Genomic DNA, 14,822 nt, shown 5'->3' with positions numbered 1-14,822 from the left:
CCCCCACAGCTTTACAGGCATCCTACAGGTTCTGGGTGTGATTTAGCTTGCTTTAAAAACCAAGTTCTCCAGTCATTATGGGATCTCTTTATTATCCCTGGTGCTCTGAGGTATAGATGCCTGCACAGGTATAAGGTTGGATGTTGGCTCCTCCCCATCTTTGACTCCGATGTAGAGCATGAGCTATAGGAAAGGCAGACTTGGAGGCTTTGGGAAATGTAGTGGCATCTTCATTCTCATAATTAATTAATTATCCCACGAGCAGCACAAGAAAGGGTTTAGCTCTGAAGTGCCCGCTGGTTGCTTTGCTGAAGGAAAACCCCCGTATCTCAACCACTACTTTGCAGAGGCGTGCTCCTGAGTATAATTTTGACCACCTCCCAGCTCCAAACGCTGGCAGTGAAGACAACAGGCACAGCCCAGCCTCTAAAGCAGATTTTGCACCATTTGGAAAGATACGCTCCGGAAAGGGAGAGCCCAGGCAGAAGCAGGGCAGCCCTTGGCTTTTTCCAGGTGGCCTTTCTTAGCAGCAGGAGGGCATTTCAGGTGTTCGGATGCTCTTAAACCAGCCGGAGGAACCAGTTATAAATGGCAGATGCTGAGATGCTTATTAAGTGTCATCAGCATCAGCAAAGAACATCAGCAGTGGGGTGACTTGTAATCCTTGCCGGCGTGGACTGGAATTAAAATTAATGAGTTAGAAATAAGTGGCTAGCCATCCCAACTCGCACCCCAACATGTCTCTGACTCAGATTTATGTATAGACAGAATTAATCCAGTATCATTTCTCCCCTGACCTATTTGGGTATGGAGATAAGACCCACAAAACCCATCTGACGGGGTGCCACTGCCATTGAGTGGTTTACATCCCCACCATTGCTTCTCTCCCAGCCCCAGAGGACACTTTGAGGGACAGAAGAAGCAGTACCATCTCTGGAAGTTGCTTTAGGACAAAGGGAAAGACCCCTTCACCCGGGGGAGGAAGGGGAGGAAAGTTTCGGGTGACCCGGTTCAAGGATGCCGCTCTTGCTGAGCAGCTTTAACTCCTCTCATCCCAGATTAGCTCCTCTGAACTCACCGGTGGCAAAGCTGGTTCACTTGCTGGAAAGATGCCATGTTTGTGTGTCAGACTAAACATCTGTGCTTTTAAGCCCCGGATTTTCAGATCGGATCTACGCATTTGGAGGGGGAAAAAACCAACACAAACTGTCTGTTAGGGGAGTTTCATTGAACAGAGGCGCCATTATTTCTTCCTCCCCATCCCCCCATATCACCCCTCCTCTTCTCCCTCTACAGGCAAAGCGGTTCAACAGATTTCAGGAAAACGAAGAGAAAAATCTCAGCCTTGGAGAGCTGGATTCCTCATTGGGAAGGTCGGTAGAAAAATAATCTCCAGCAAAGACCCCAAAGGCTTTAGTTGTGCCAGTAGGGTATGGAGCAAACAGATGGAGCCATTCGACAAGATATGGCTTGGCGGTCCAAGATAATTTCATTTTTTGAGCTATGGCTGATTAGTTTTATCTCACCAGTGGAAAATTCCCTATAGCACTAAGAACCCCCCCGCAAAGCTACAAGCATCCTTGAGGTGTTAACCGCTCCGTTGGCATGCTATGAAAAGAAGGGAACATTTCTGCATCTGATTTACTCCATCGCATCAGAGGGTTGCACAGCTGCTCCTTTGGTAGGTCCAGGCATGAGGGTGGAACCAGCTCAGTGGAGAAGGAGGACTTACGAGGACGTCCCGTCGGGGTGTGCCCAACCCTGACACTATGGCCAGGACCCCCCACCATCGCCCTGGCACACATCACGCAGAGGCAGCTGCGGCCCTTCCTTCCACCGTGCTAAAATACATGTGGCTTCCCGCAGCAAAACTCTGTGTCCACCAGAGCCTTCCCGTGTCCTGCTGTCCTACAGAGCATCCCTCCCCATCGCCCTCCTTCACCTGCGGATCTCTGCATGAGAGAAGCAGCGGCTATAAAGTAAAAAGTTGGCGACAGTTCACCAAGAAAGGGATGCGCTGATCCTTCTCCCTCCCACATTCCCGGCTCTGTGCAACGGGACCACTCTGTACGTATCAGCCCTTTGGGGCAGGGGCTGTACTTCTGCTCAGCACATGCTCCGGTAGTTCTCCATGCAGGACCTGGCTCGGTGGGACCTCTACGCGGTGTCACAAACACCACCAATCACGCTTAGTGAATGCAGCATTCCCCCCCTCTGTCAAAATGATGATGCTTCAGGTGTGAAAATGAGTATGAAACTGGGAAAGGATGCTGGTTTATCCCGTGAAGATCGTTAGGTGTGTGCACTCGTGCGCTTCCATCCCTGCTTTTAAAGGGGACTTCAAAGGAGACCCCACCAAAAGAGATGACAGGATCCCTCCAGTTTTGTTTCTGGGGCTCCATCAGTCTACACGAGCTCCACGTCAGCCCCTTCACGATCCTCCCAGCTCTCTGTCAGCCCTCGCTGCTGTAGCAGACTTGCCTCCTGCTGCCACTTGTCTCCATCCTCATTCCAAAAATAAGAGTTAAATATTTCTTTTTTGACAGCCGGGTCTAATGCATCTCAGATGATCAGTGCAACCGCAGGGAAAGCGGTCTGAACTTCTGGTCTGATCCCCCACCAAAGAGGCATCCACCATCCCACTGTCAGGGTCATCTCATGTGTCTCAGCATCTGTGTTCTCTCTCTTCTCATTTAGTTTTCCCACTTAGGTCTCACTGCGGTGGTGGGGACATTTTAACGTAGATGGAAGCCATGGAACAAGTCTCCATCTTTGGGAGATCTTCAAAAGCCATCTAGACATGGTCCTGGGCAACTGGCTCTGGGTGACCCTGCCTGAGCAGGTGGGTGGGACCAGATGTCCCTTTCCACCTCAACCACGCTGGGATTCTGTGAATTTGCACCCCAAAACCTTCACGTTGCTTTTCTAGCATATAGCTTCTCCAAGATGACTCACTGGCTCCAACGTCAAGCAGCAGAAGTTAGCTCTAAGGTTGGTGGTGGGCTTAAGCACCGTTTCCAGCTATTCTGGATCTCTTTGGTGAAGGTGTGACAATGATCATCAGCACTTGCAATCCAAATAGAGAAGGTAAGCCGAATCATCACTGTCTTCCTTTACAGATGGCACGCTCAGCTATACAAACATTAACCAGCTTGTCAAGAGGTCCTTGTTAGCTCTACCTACCCAACAAAGGCATCTGCCAGGGCATGATCCCCAGCCCCTCGAAGCAGCCCCACTGCTCAGGATCAGCCCACCTGGAGCAGGCTTTGTCCCCACTGCCCAGCACCGTGCCTGGCTTGTCCCTGGGTCCCACAAGGTCCTCATGGCCCAACAGCAGTTTCGTGTGGGGCATTTTTTGCTTGATTTCCATTTCAAAAGCCCTGAGGTATTACAAGAACTGTGATGCAGCACACCAAAATGAGGGGTTTAACAGCTTGGCAGGTAAAAAGATGAATCACACCAGCACAGGAGCATACAGGGCCCTTTAATTGCACAAGCCCTGCAGTAACCTTAGGACTCGGTGGGGCAGGAGAAGGGAAATCTGGTGCCTCTTGTTCACACCGAATGTGTCCCTGGAGCAAAGTATTCCCTGAACCACACCTACAAGGATCTGCTCGCTCACCGTGATGGGGAGCCAGGGAGCCAGCCTGGAAGCAGGTGACAAACTGGGCAGCCAAGGACAGCGAGGAGTCCCGAGTCCCAGCCTTTGGTCTTCACCATCATCTACATCCTTCCTCGCTGCACAGAAGCTTCGGCTTCAGGGAGCCAGCTATTGTTTCCAGCATGCAAGAATAACGGCACCACTTTTTTTTTTGTGTCTTGCTGCATACCCACCTTCCCTCTCCCGGCCCACGGGAGTTGCCATTCAGTCTCTTTCCACCCATTTTATAGAGGAAGCCAGCACAAGGATCAAAGGAGGCTCCTGGGCGGGAGCAGTGAGCGTCTCATGTGAAAGGGCAGTAACCGGAGAGGTGGCAGCAAAGAGACACGGTGACAGGTACAGGGGCTGAGCAAATGGAGGGGTCACTCCATCTAACCTGAGTGCCAGCGCAGAGGATGCCAAGAAGCAGAGAAAGGAGAGAAAAAAAAGACCTACGTTTGGATTAATGAAAGAACTGGGTGACAAACTAAAAGAGAGAGCTCCTCCTTCTGCTTCTACTTAGTGTCGTTGCACTGGGTCATCCTCAAATGACCCTTCGTGTTTTACTGGAAAAGGAAAATTTGATTTAAAAAGTCTTACCCTGGAAGTCCTTTGGTTGTGCTGGATGAAAGAAGCTCTACTCGGAAAGTGAAGCAACCACAACGAGGAGCTAAGTCCCTGCTGAGCCGAGCCCTGGCATTCCCGCAAAACGGACTAACAGAAGTGGCCTTTTTTCCTTCCTTTTCCCCAGCAAGACTGCGAAATGAAAAGCATCTCCGGCATTTGGCTATCCCATGCCCACCAGCAACGTCTGCGGTTTGGGTGGAAGAAGACTTAAAGGTTTCCAGTGCAACTTCTTACCCTCCTCACATACCCATCTATCTCCCGTGTGGTTTTGGGAGCAAAATCCATGTTAAGGCAGACAGAAGTGGATTGGATTTTTCTTTTTTTTTTTTTTTTTAATGGATCCTTTGTAGTGTTCTGATCCTAAGTGGTCTTTAGCAGCTCTGGGAGGACAGATCCCAGCCTGCTGCTTGCTCGTGTACCGAGGGAGAGAAGAATGCTCCCAGGGTTTTGCATCGCTCGCTCGCAGATGTTCAAAGCTGGCTGTTAACTTCAGGCCGTATCATCCCAGATGTTTGCAAGCAGGACTCCTCATGTAATCATGATGGCCTCGAGTCAGTTAAAGGCAGGGCCCAGGCTATATTTACCTTGGCATCTGATTGCCAATGCGCTGCCTTCCAGAGTCCTCCTATCTCCACCTGGCGTAATTAGTAGCCTGGCGGTGGGGAGAGGAGGAATGAGGAACTTCATCCATTATTGCTGTGTCTTTTGCCACTGTTGCCAAATCTTTGACCGTGCCCAACAGCTACAGTTTGTCAGAGTATTGGAAAATACAAAAGTTATCCAAGAAAACCGAGATCCTTCTTTTCGGATGTCACGGGGCTTAAGCTGCTTCCAAAGATGAGATCCAAGGTCACCCAGAAGTGCTGGAGCTGACAAATAGCCCAACGATTGGTTTATAACCCATGCCAAATGAGCCCAGTATATCGGAATAATGTTCAGAAAGGTGAAACACCTGCTATATGTTATTTCAGAAGAAGTTCCTGTTGGAGGAAAAAAGACATCACTCCTTGCTAAGCGTTAATCTCGGGCTCCGTGAACCTTCCCATCCCAAACCAAAACAAGCCGCTGGCACCAGCGGTTGTCCAACTGACCCAGTTTTGGGTTTTTTTTCAAACTGGGTGAATAAGGACAAAACCATCTTGTTTTCTTTGAGGAAAAAAAAATTCACATGAAGCAAGGTACGTTTTTGGCATCGCTCTCCACGCTGGACGACACACCATCCTCTCCTGACCTATTTATGGAAGCGCTGCAGCGAGTGTTCCTGCAGGGGGGACGGTGTTATCCACCGTGTAAAAGCCTAAAATTACACCGCCCTACAAAGAGCTGGGATAAATTGACCCCTCTAAGCAAACGAGTTGCCAAGCTTTTATCTTCTCTTCATTGTTAACTTACACCGAAGCGGAATAATTAGACGATACGGGGCTATACGAGGCACTATTGGAAAGCCCTGCCTTAGCAACTCAATTGTATCTGTAATGCCGGCGTTGGCTATTATATATACCTACTGATTTGGAAAGCTGCTTCTGATTTCACGTTCATTCGCTATAGGTACATTGATGATTTTCGTCCTACTTCCGCTACCCAGTATTATGGCGAAGGGAATTAGTTGTGAATTTTAGATTAGGAAAGCAAAACGACTTTAAAATGGCTTTTAAATTTGCTCCGGCCACGTTTTCTTGCCCTTCATCCAGTCTAGACGTCCAAGTCTCAGGACGCAGATGATTTCCGCTTCTCTGCAGAGGTTCTGCCACGGTATTAAAAAAGTGCAATGAAGGGAACAATAAGCATCAAGATGTGTCTAAAATTAGCGGTTTACAAAACAGTCTAAGTTTATAATATCCTGAGTACAATAAAAGAAAAAGAGCAAGCCAGCCAATTATTTAAAAGTTGCAGGATAAAAGGAAACCTTGGTCAAAACTGTTACCGTGTGAAAAAAAATCTATCTTCATTGTGCCGCAGTTTTGATACTGACTGAAATAACTTCCATGAAATAATCATCATGGTGCTAAGAATTTGCTAAATTGAAGCGACGACCCAAAATCCCACTCCCTTGCCCCAATGTGTGAGCAGCCCACACGGCTTCATTATTTTCTGCCATGACCTCTAGGGGTCCCTTCCAACCCAAAACATTCTATGATTCTATGATTCTATGATTCTATGATTCTATGATTCTATGATTCTATGATTCTATGATTCTATGATTCTATGTGTTAAATTCCGATACGTTTGCCAATGGTTTTCCCTTCGTACACCTTCGCTCCTCACATGGGAGAGACAGAAAATGGATGGGTTGATTTCCACGGGATCTTCAGTTATATTTGCGTTTTGGGTCTCAAGTGGTAACAAAGCTGCAGCTCCCACAATGGAAGTGATGGGGTAATCTAAGAGGAAAACACCGAAATTGCATTTCTGTTGGTGATATTATTGTTATTTTTAATATAAATCGAAAACAAGGAACAAAATTTGATACAACAGTAGGCCCAGAGAAATACTCCTCCTTCTGCCAGGGAAGATGAAAGTGTCCTTTAAAATCCTGGGGGAAAATAATATTTATAAATCACTGCCGAGAGGAGGGAGGCAAAATTGGCAGGGGATCGGACATTACACAGCATCCAACTTCTGCTGTCCCTCACAACTGGGAGAATTCAGAAGGAATTAAAGTTGTCAGGGGAATAAAATCGCTGTCAAGGAGAAGGGACCTTTCCTCCTGAAAAGCCGTGTCCCTTTTCCAAGGGATGTAAGGAGTAATCTTTCTTCTGCTGGGGATAAAGGACAAGGTTTCCTCGTGCAGGTTTTCCACATGAACCCCACTGGGCTTAGGTTGAATGTCCTAACCCAGCACCCTTTTGGACCCCTCCCTCCCCGAAGGACCTGGAGGGGGCTGGAGCGTGTCCAGAGAAGGGCAGCGGAGCTGGGGAGGGGTCTGGAGCCCCAGGCTGCTGGGGAGCGGCTGGGGGAGCTGGGGGGGTTCAGCCTGGAGCAGAGGAGGCTGAGGGGAGCCCTCATGGCTCCCTACAACTGCCTGAGAGGAGGGGGGAGCCGGGGGGGTCGGGCTCTGGGGATTTAACAGCCGGGCAGAGGCGGTGCTGAGGGCCAGGGTTTGGGGGTGGGATGGCAGGGGTAGGGGAACGGTTGGGTTTGATGATCTTAAAGGTCTTCTCCAACCTAAACAATTCTATGATTCTATTACCCTACTGCTGGACCTCACCGCAGACCCGAGCTACCTAAGTTGCTCCTTTATCCAACTCTCTACAGTCCTCATTTTCCCCACTCCAACCTTCACATTGAGCACTAAACCACACTTTAATCCATCTCCTTCCTGAATGCTGTGCACAGCCCACTCTCCCATCTTTTCCCTCCTCCCAGGTCCTACAGCCATTTCTTCCGTCATGAAATTCCCAGCTTGGCTGCAAAGCCACCCTTCCTAGGTAAGAAATTAGAATCATAGAATGTTTTGGGTTGGAAGGGACCCCTAGAGGTCATCTAGTCCAACCCTCCCGCAGGAGCAGGGACACCGCTAACTAGATCGGGCTGCTCAGAGCCTCATCCAACCTGGCCTTGAATGTTTCCAGGGATGGGGCCTCCACCCCCTCTCTGGGCAACCTGTTCCAGTGTTTCACCACCCTCATTGTAAAGAATTTCTTCCTTAGATCCAGTCTAAACCTACCCTGGTTTAGTTTAAAACCATTACCCCTTGTCCTGTCACAGCTGGCCCTACTAAAAAGATTTTCCCCATCTTTCTTATAGGCCCCCTTTAGGCATTGAAAGGCCGCAATCAGGTCTCCCTGCAGCCTTCTTTTCTCCAATTCTTCTTTCTCCAATTATTCTCAGATCGCTCCATTCCTCCTCGGAAATTCATACCAGGTCACATACCCTTGCTTTTCTTCCCATCAATGGAAACAGCAATCACCTCGGTAGATAAATAAGGCTGGTGGTAGACCACTTGTGACCTTCAAGCCACAATCCAGCCACAACATGTGAAGAGCTATTAGCCACATACTTTAGCGTTATGAGCAGGTGAAATCCTAACATGCTTCAAAAGGTTTTCTCAACACCAACCTGTACGAACAACCAAGGTTAGAAGAGAGCGGAAATAAAGTGTTCATGGCCAGCTACGTTCCAACCCATTCTCAGAGCTCTGAAGACATAGGAAACAGGATTTCTTGCAGGTGAAAGCAAAGAACTAGTCAAATCTCAGCAAAACAGTATTCATAAGCTCTGGAGTGGACACCCTACTGACACAAGACAGTTTTGGGCGATGCCTCAACTGTGGCTTCAGGAAAGCTGAAGAGCGATCATCGCTAAGATGGTTACACCCTTCCACGTCTAGAAATAGAGCAGGGGCTAAAAAGTCCTTTTTAATTTAAAATATGTTGGAGTAACAGAACCGCAGCCCAGACAAACATTAACCCTGTAACAAATGACCAATCCCTAACACCACCAGGCTCCTCGCTGCACCCAGCAGCGGCCCACCTCCCTTCCCCACCTCGAAGCAGAAGGAAATGAAAACCATATGAACTGGACAGGGAAGAGATCGATTAGATCATCTTGTCCTACCCACCACGCAGCAAAAGACTGTTCCCTACAAGAAGCTTCCCAAATTACTCCATCCAGTCGCACTTATAGAAGTCCGAAGTGATGGAGTTTCCACCTCTTCTCTTGGGATATTATTTCTCCCCGCAGCCTAAAACGTCTCACTGCCAGGAAGGTTTTCCTATCAAGACTTTCCTTTTGAAAATGTCTTCATTTTTCGTTCCCGTCCCCCTCTCTCCCCTGCATATGGGCATTTATGAACTAACCTAATTAAACAGATTAATACCAGAAAGGAATTACAATTTAGGAATAAATTAGTTTATTTTCCTTTTATCCTCTACAAAAAAGCCCAATGTGTCAAAGAAAGCCTGAGTCTCTCTGAAATATTCCATTTTTAAATTGGTCCCACTGCTCATAATTACACCTCTCCTCTATCCAGACAAGTTACTTTGCTTTTCTTTCCCCCTCTCCTTTTTTGGGGCGGAGGGAAGGAAGGAAGGAAGAGAAAAAAAAAATGAGAAAGGGTGGGATAAGGGGAGAGAGGAGAGGGACCCATCCCACCAGACCAGTCTAATTGCTCGCAGCACTCCCCAGGCGTATGAAAATGCAGGTTACGATACCGGCTTTGCCTGATGGATATTCCCAACTCCATTTCAGACGCAGGATCTGGGTTTATCCAGCAATTGGCTTTTCTGTGGCGGGCAATATCTTCCACTTCACATAAATACCAAGGAAGAGAAAGGCTGACTTCTGGCCAAATTGCAGGCAGCAGCTTGGAAAAAGAAGGACCAAGGTCTGAAATGCTGCTCCAAAAAATTATCATTTTTTCGCAAAAATTGGAAGAGCTGCAGGAGACAAACAGAGACCCCCAGTATCCATCAGGCCGGTGGTTATGGTGCATACTGGTAAAGGGTGTCACACACGCAATGGCTTCGATTGAAAATATCCTAAAGAAAGCCTTGAGAGGAGAAGTCCTCTCCCATCTGCCAGTGCCTTTCCCCGTCTTTTTTTCAATATAAAATTTCACACCCCGATTCACCTGTCTGATGGCCTGCTGTCGGTACGAACTGTTCTCAGTTATTCAGAAAGATGGTTATTTTGGGCTTAATCATAATGGAAATTCTCACGCTTTGACAAATAATTACCCATTCGATCTAAGAGCCGTCCTGCTACTTCAGGGTCCTGCCTCTGAGTTGTCCAACTACCACAAAAAGGAAAGTAAATGGTGATTAATGCTCGATACTTTCTCAGCCCACACTTTTAAGGTTTCTTTTCATTATCAACTTGAATTTAAAATGCAAGTTCTCCATTGACAGGTAAGGCTGGGAAGCACATAAAAAAAAAGAAGTTATGGAGAAAGATGACGGCAAATGGTTGGAACCACCCTCTTGGGTTTACCGACATGACTTGACACGGTTTGATGTGCTGATGTTCGGATGTTAATGGGCAATGACCCCTCTTTTAGAGGTTATGCATTCATAACAAGTAATTAAAGGTTGTTCACATCCCAGGAGTGTTCCTGCTGCCTCCATGATCATTGCCGCTGGTGTCCAGCTCAGCTCAACTTCAGGTTACAAAGGTCTACGCTCAAGTTCAAAGGTTTTGCTGGCTGGCTATCTACATTCCTTGTTATTCGAAGCATTTAATTATGTGCTTAAGTCCTTTTAGTGCTTGGCTAAATAAAACCACCTTGCTATACGAGGGTCTGAAAGCCAAAGGGAGCGGTTTTTGGTGGGAAGGCTGCTCCAGGTAGGAATCCCCGGCGTGAGGGGTGGGAGGGAAGCTCGCACTGCACAGGGACTATCTGCTTGCATTAGCAGCAAAGTTTCTTTTCCACCCTTGTACAGCATGGTCTAATATTTAAAAATATTCAGCTGACTTCAGCGTGTCTGCATCTCCTATGCCCTTTATTTTTCTGACGGCTTCTCCTGGACGGGAAGTATGGGAACGTCCAAATTGCAGCGACCGAGCAAAGAACCAGGAACCACTGCAGTCACTGGCCTGGGGCCAAATTTGGCTTTTTTTTTGTTTAAAAAGCAACTTATAGAGAGCTACAAGAATAAATACGTATTCGAAATGCTCTAACACTTATTAGAGGTCTAAAAGCAAGCAGTCTTGGAAATAGGAAATGCAAATCCGAAGGGAGAGCCGGAGCACAAGCAGGCAGCCTGCCCTTCCTTCGCTGCACGTCTCCCTTTCTTGGCTGCGAGGTGCAGCGAGGAAGTGATTATAAAGCATTTATTTGCAAAATCACAGCCCATAAATCCAACCGCAACAATACCCGCCCTCGCATCGCCTGCTCCTTGGTGGCGGGGGGACGAAGGCGAGGTGTAGGTCCCACGCGCAGGCAGGTGCGTGGCAGCAGCGCTCCTTCCCGACGCTTTTCGTGGAGCGTTCAAGCCCATGAGGTGCAATATTCACCCAGGCTGTCCCTTGGCTCTGCACACGCCGTTTCGAAGCTCTAGAAGATAAAAAACCCTAGAAAGGCTAAGAAGGTTGTGATATGACGACCTCTGAAAAGGTTAAAAAAAAAAAGGACTGGGCTGCTGAATGAGGAAATGAGTAAGGGAGAGCATTAGCGAAAATCAAACGGTACAGAAAAAGCCATCGAATTCTCCTGCCCTTTCCTGGATACAAATACCATCACAAGAAAACCATAGGAAGTGAATCTGACGGCTTTGAAAATCACTGAGGTCAAAAGCACGACAGAAGAAAGGAAAAAGGATTAAACAACGGGATGATATAATCTACACAGCTATAATTCAAACCTTCGAGGTATAAATAGCTACGCTACGGAGCTCAAGTCAACCGCTAATTTACAGCACAATCGGGAGGGGGGAGGCAGATACCCATCCTCACAGGCAGAATAATCCTTAATGGCTCGTTTTTTGCATTTCTGACACCTTTCTTTGAAGTACTAAAGCTGGGACCATCTCACAAAAGGCACTGGCAAACCGGAAAATCGCAGAGATTGGCCTTGCTGCTGCTTGTTCAGGGCTGCGACGGCCCGTGTACGGTCCCAGGTGCTTCGGTGGGTCCTCTGTGCAAAGAAAAAAGGAGATGGCTCTAATCCATAGGGACAAGAGAAAATCAAAGCCCCATATTTGCCAGTTTGAGAGAAAGGGAAGCAGGACTCAGGTGCTGGCTTATGTTTCACAATGTTTTCACTAGACCTTAACTGCAGATAAATACTGCCTTGGACATCAGGAAAAATTCCTTCCCCAAAGGGCTGTCAGGCACTGGAAGTCGAGTCCCCATCCCTAGGGGGATTTAACAGCCGGGCAGAGGCGGTGCTGAGGGCCAGGGTTTGGGGGTGGGATGGCAGGGGTAGGGGAATGGTTGGGCTGGGGGAGCTGAAAGGGCTTTGCCAACCTCAACGATTCTGTGATTCTATGATTCCTGGGATATTCAAATACTCCTGAGCACTTAAATCACTTCAGCGGCTTGGTAAATCCTTCTAGAAATACTCCTAAGGACAGCGTGTACCAAAACCAGAAGTAGGACAATTCACAGCAAAACTGGTTGAGTTGCAAAATAAAAGTCACTCATATGAATGCTTCAGAAGTAGCACATTTTACCAAATACAGATGTTAAAGCATGATTAGAAAAAAAAAATAAAACTTGTGGTATGAAGCCCTCCAAATATGTTAAAAAAAAAATCACACAACAGAAAACTCTTCCATATTTTTGCTCCCAAGAATAAAGACCATGGCCTATCAGCAGCTGCAAGGGGCTGAAAGTCGTCCTGCTGTGAGCCTTGCACTTCCCAGTCTCCACCCTGTCCCATGCCGTGCATGTCCCCGGTACCCTTAGGACAGACACAGCCGGTGACCTTGGCTCCTGTGGCCAGTGCCCATCGCTCCCCGTCACCCTCACACAGATAATTAGTGTTAATAGCCCGTTATCCACCACGGACATCTAAAAGATCTATTTGGTTCTCATCAAGGAAAAGGGCCGGGACAACAGCTGGATGGACGGGAGCATCTCATTGTTAAAAATCCCGCTTAAGTTAAGATTAAAGAGTTTAAAGCATATTCAGAATTGGAATTAAAGAACCTGATTTAAAGAAATCGCAATCACCAACATCTAGGCATAAATCTACCCAAACTCTTCAGCGAGCCCTTTTTAAGAGCTCCGGCTTTTTAATTAGAAGCAGAATCACGGCAAAGGGGAATTCACGTTGACGTCGGGTTTTGCCGGCGTCTGTCGAAGGCAGATGGAGCCATCCCTGCCGCTCTCACTCCAACGCAGCACTAACGCCACATTTCCCTTTTCCAGAAGTCAGTTGGCTTTCTACCCCGTAGAAAGGCTCTCGCCTCGGTTGCTTCTGCTTTCTGTTTAGCTTGCACAGAAGGTATTTTGCACTCGGGATGAGCTCGGAGTGAAGAAAGTACCGATGCCTAAGGCAAAGTGCTTGGTTTTCTTTCCCAGTCTGTTAATAAAAACAGGGGTATGGACAAAATAATTCCATCGGAGACACTGAAAAGCAGAGGGCAGCTTTTAAAAGGCACTTTTGCTTTTAAAAGGAGAAGTCTGGCTCATGGTGGAGAGAGGCAGCAAATCCGGTCACGACTTTTCTTCCCCTCTGTGACTGAGGAAAGCTTATTAAAATTATTATGATTGCTGCGTAAGAAAAGAAAGTCATTTCGTTCCAAGCAAGACATGAACCACTGAGGAAGAGCTTCTCCCCCTGCCAACGCTCAAAATACAGGGCTGTTTTTGTTAGATTATAAAGCAGCGATGCTCGGACCAAAGGTGATCCTGAGCACCCTGGTGAGGACCTGCATCACATCACTTCAACAGCGTTTTCAATTAAGCGCTTGATAAAGATTAATCATCATCTCCAGCAAGCTGACAGCCATTTGAAAAGCACAGAAACAGCTGCTTCAAAAACAAGGAAAACTCTTAAACACCTGCCTGAAGGAACGAAAAAAATGGTGTCTAGCAGATATTATCTTTTTTTATTAAAGGGCAAATAAAATTGAGCCAGGGAGTAGATGTTTTAAAGCAATTAAGGCAGAGGAGAAAGTAGGTTGCCACCCAAAATCTCACTAAACCATCTTCCCAAATAATGCATTTCAGGCCCCACGCAAAGCACATAAAAATAAAGAAATAGCTGCTAAATAGGTTTCGATCGAGGCTCTGGCTGGTGCCTGGGAGAAGGACTTCACAGATTCGCCTCTGAAGCAAACCAGCAAAACTGGGGAAGCAGCCACCAAGCAAAGGAGCCAGCGTCCCCCCGCAAAGCTGATCTTCCATTGAGCAACTGGCTCAATACCAGTGGCATACTGGGCTTTCCCATTTGCTTTTGTGCCCGTGGCTACCTGTTAGCATCCCCACCATAATATTCGAGGGTAGCTTCAACGCTGCTGACGGCACCCGAGCCAAGCTGGGCGCAGGGGGAGCTGGGGGTGCCTCGCCGCAACCCAACGGGCTCGGCTGGCAGCTGAAGAGCAGAAAATTCATTTCCTGCGACCGGTCATTTGGGGAAACAAATTTTCATGCTGCATAACATGTGTCTGAGCTCTCAGGAAGCAGACCTGAGCCTCCGACAGCCCTGGCAGGAGGCAGAGCCGCACCAGCAGCGTGGGTGTTGAGATCTTCTTGCACCCCAGCACCCGAAGGGTGCTGCAGGACCCGGGCTCTGCCTTTCTTCACCAGCAGTGGTTTAAAAAGTGCCGACAAGCCAGCGAGGTGGCCTGCGGCGCACGATTCGTGCCCCTGCAGCTGAAGGCGGTGAGCCATTGCGACTGCAGTTTCAGAATGGTTTTTTGACTGTAACTGGTGGCTTTAAGGGGACACCTGGTCCAGCAATGGGAGGAGAGAGTGCAAGCGGAATCCCTGTCCTCTCCGAGGGGCTCAGGCTGCACGTTCAGTCGAAGATGCAGACTTGGAAAAAACATCCAGGCGATGCCACCGCTCCTGAGCAGCCCCCTGTGAAGTCCCCCAGGCTCAGGAGCCATTCCCGGTGTTCCCGACTTGCACGTCCTGGTTTGAGGAAGCACTGAAGGGCAGAGCTCCA

At 48.0% G+C, this 14,822-nt stretch overlaps 1 protein-coding gene across 3 annotated transcripts in view; it reads right to left on the bottom strand.

The window, feature by feature from the left end:
• The window catches only part of PTPRA (protein tyrosine phosphatase receptor type A), a 69,098-nt gene that overhangs the window by 45,916 nt on the left and 8,360 nt on the right, over positions 1-14,822 (bottom strand). The window contains exon 1 of one of the 3 annotated variants that reach the window (XM_035895058.1): positions 4,852-4,866. The exons of the other annotated variants lie outside the window; for them this stretch is intronic. The gene's annotated coding sequence lies outside the window, so the exon portion shown is untranslated. Of the gene's footprint in view, positions 1-4,851; positions 4,867-14,822 lie in introns of those variants that run through there. 3 annotated transcript variants of the gene reach the window in all.

This window comes from Egretta garzetta, unplaced genomic scaffold, assembly GCF_000687185.1.
Source record: "Egretta garzetta isolate BGI_Z169 unplaced genomic scaffold, ASM68718v1 scaffold265, whole genome shotgun sequence".
Lineage (NCBI taxonomy): Eukaryota > Metazoa > Chordata > Aves > Pelecaniformes > Ardeidae > Egretta > Egretta garzetta.
The sequence above is the reverse complement of the archived record's forward strand: the minus strand, read 5'-3'. Positions and strand labels throughout refer to the sequence as shown.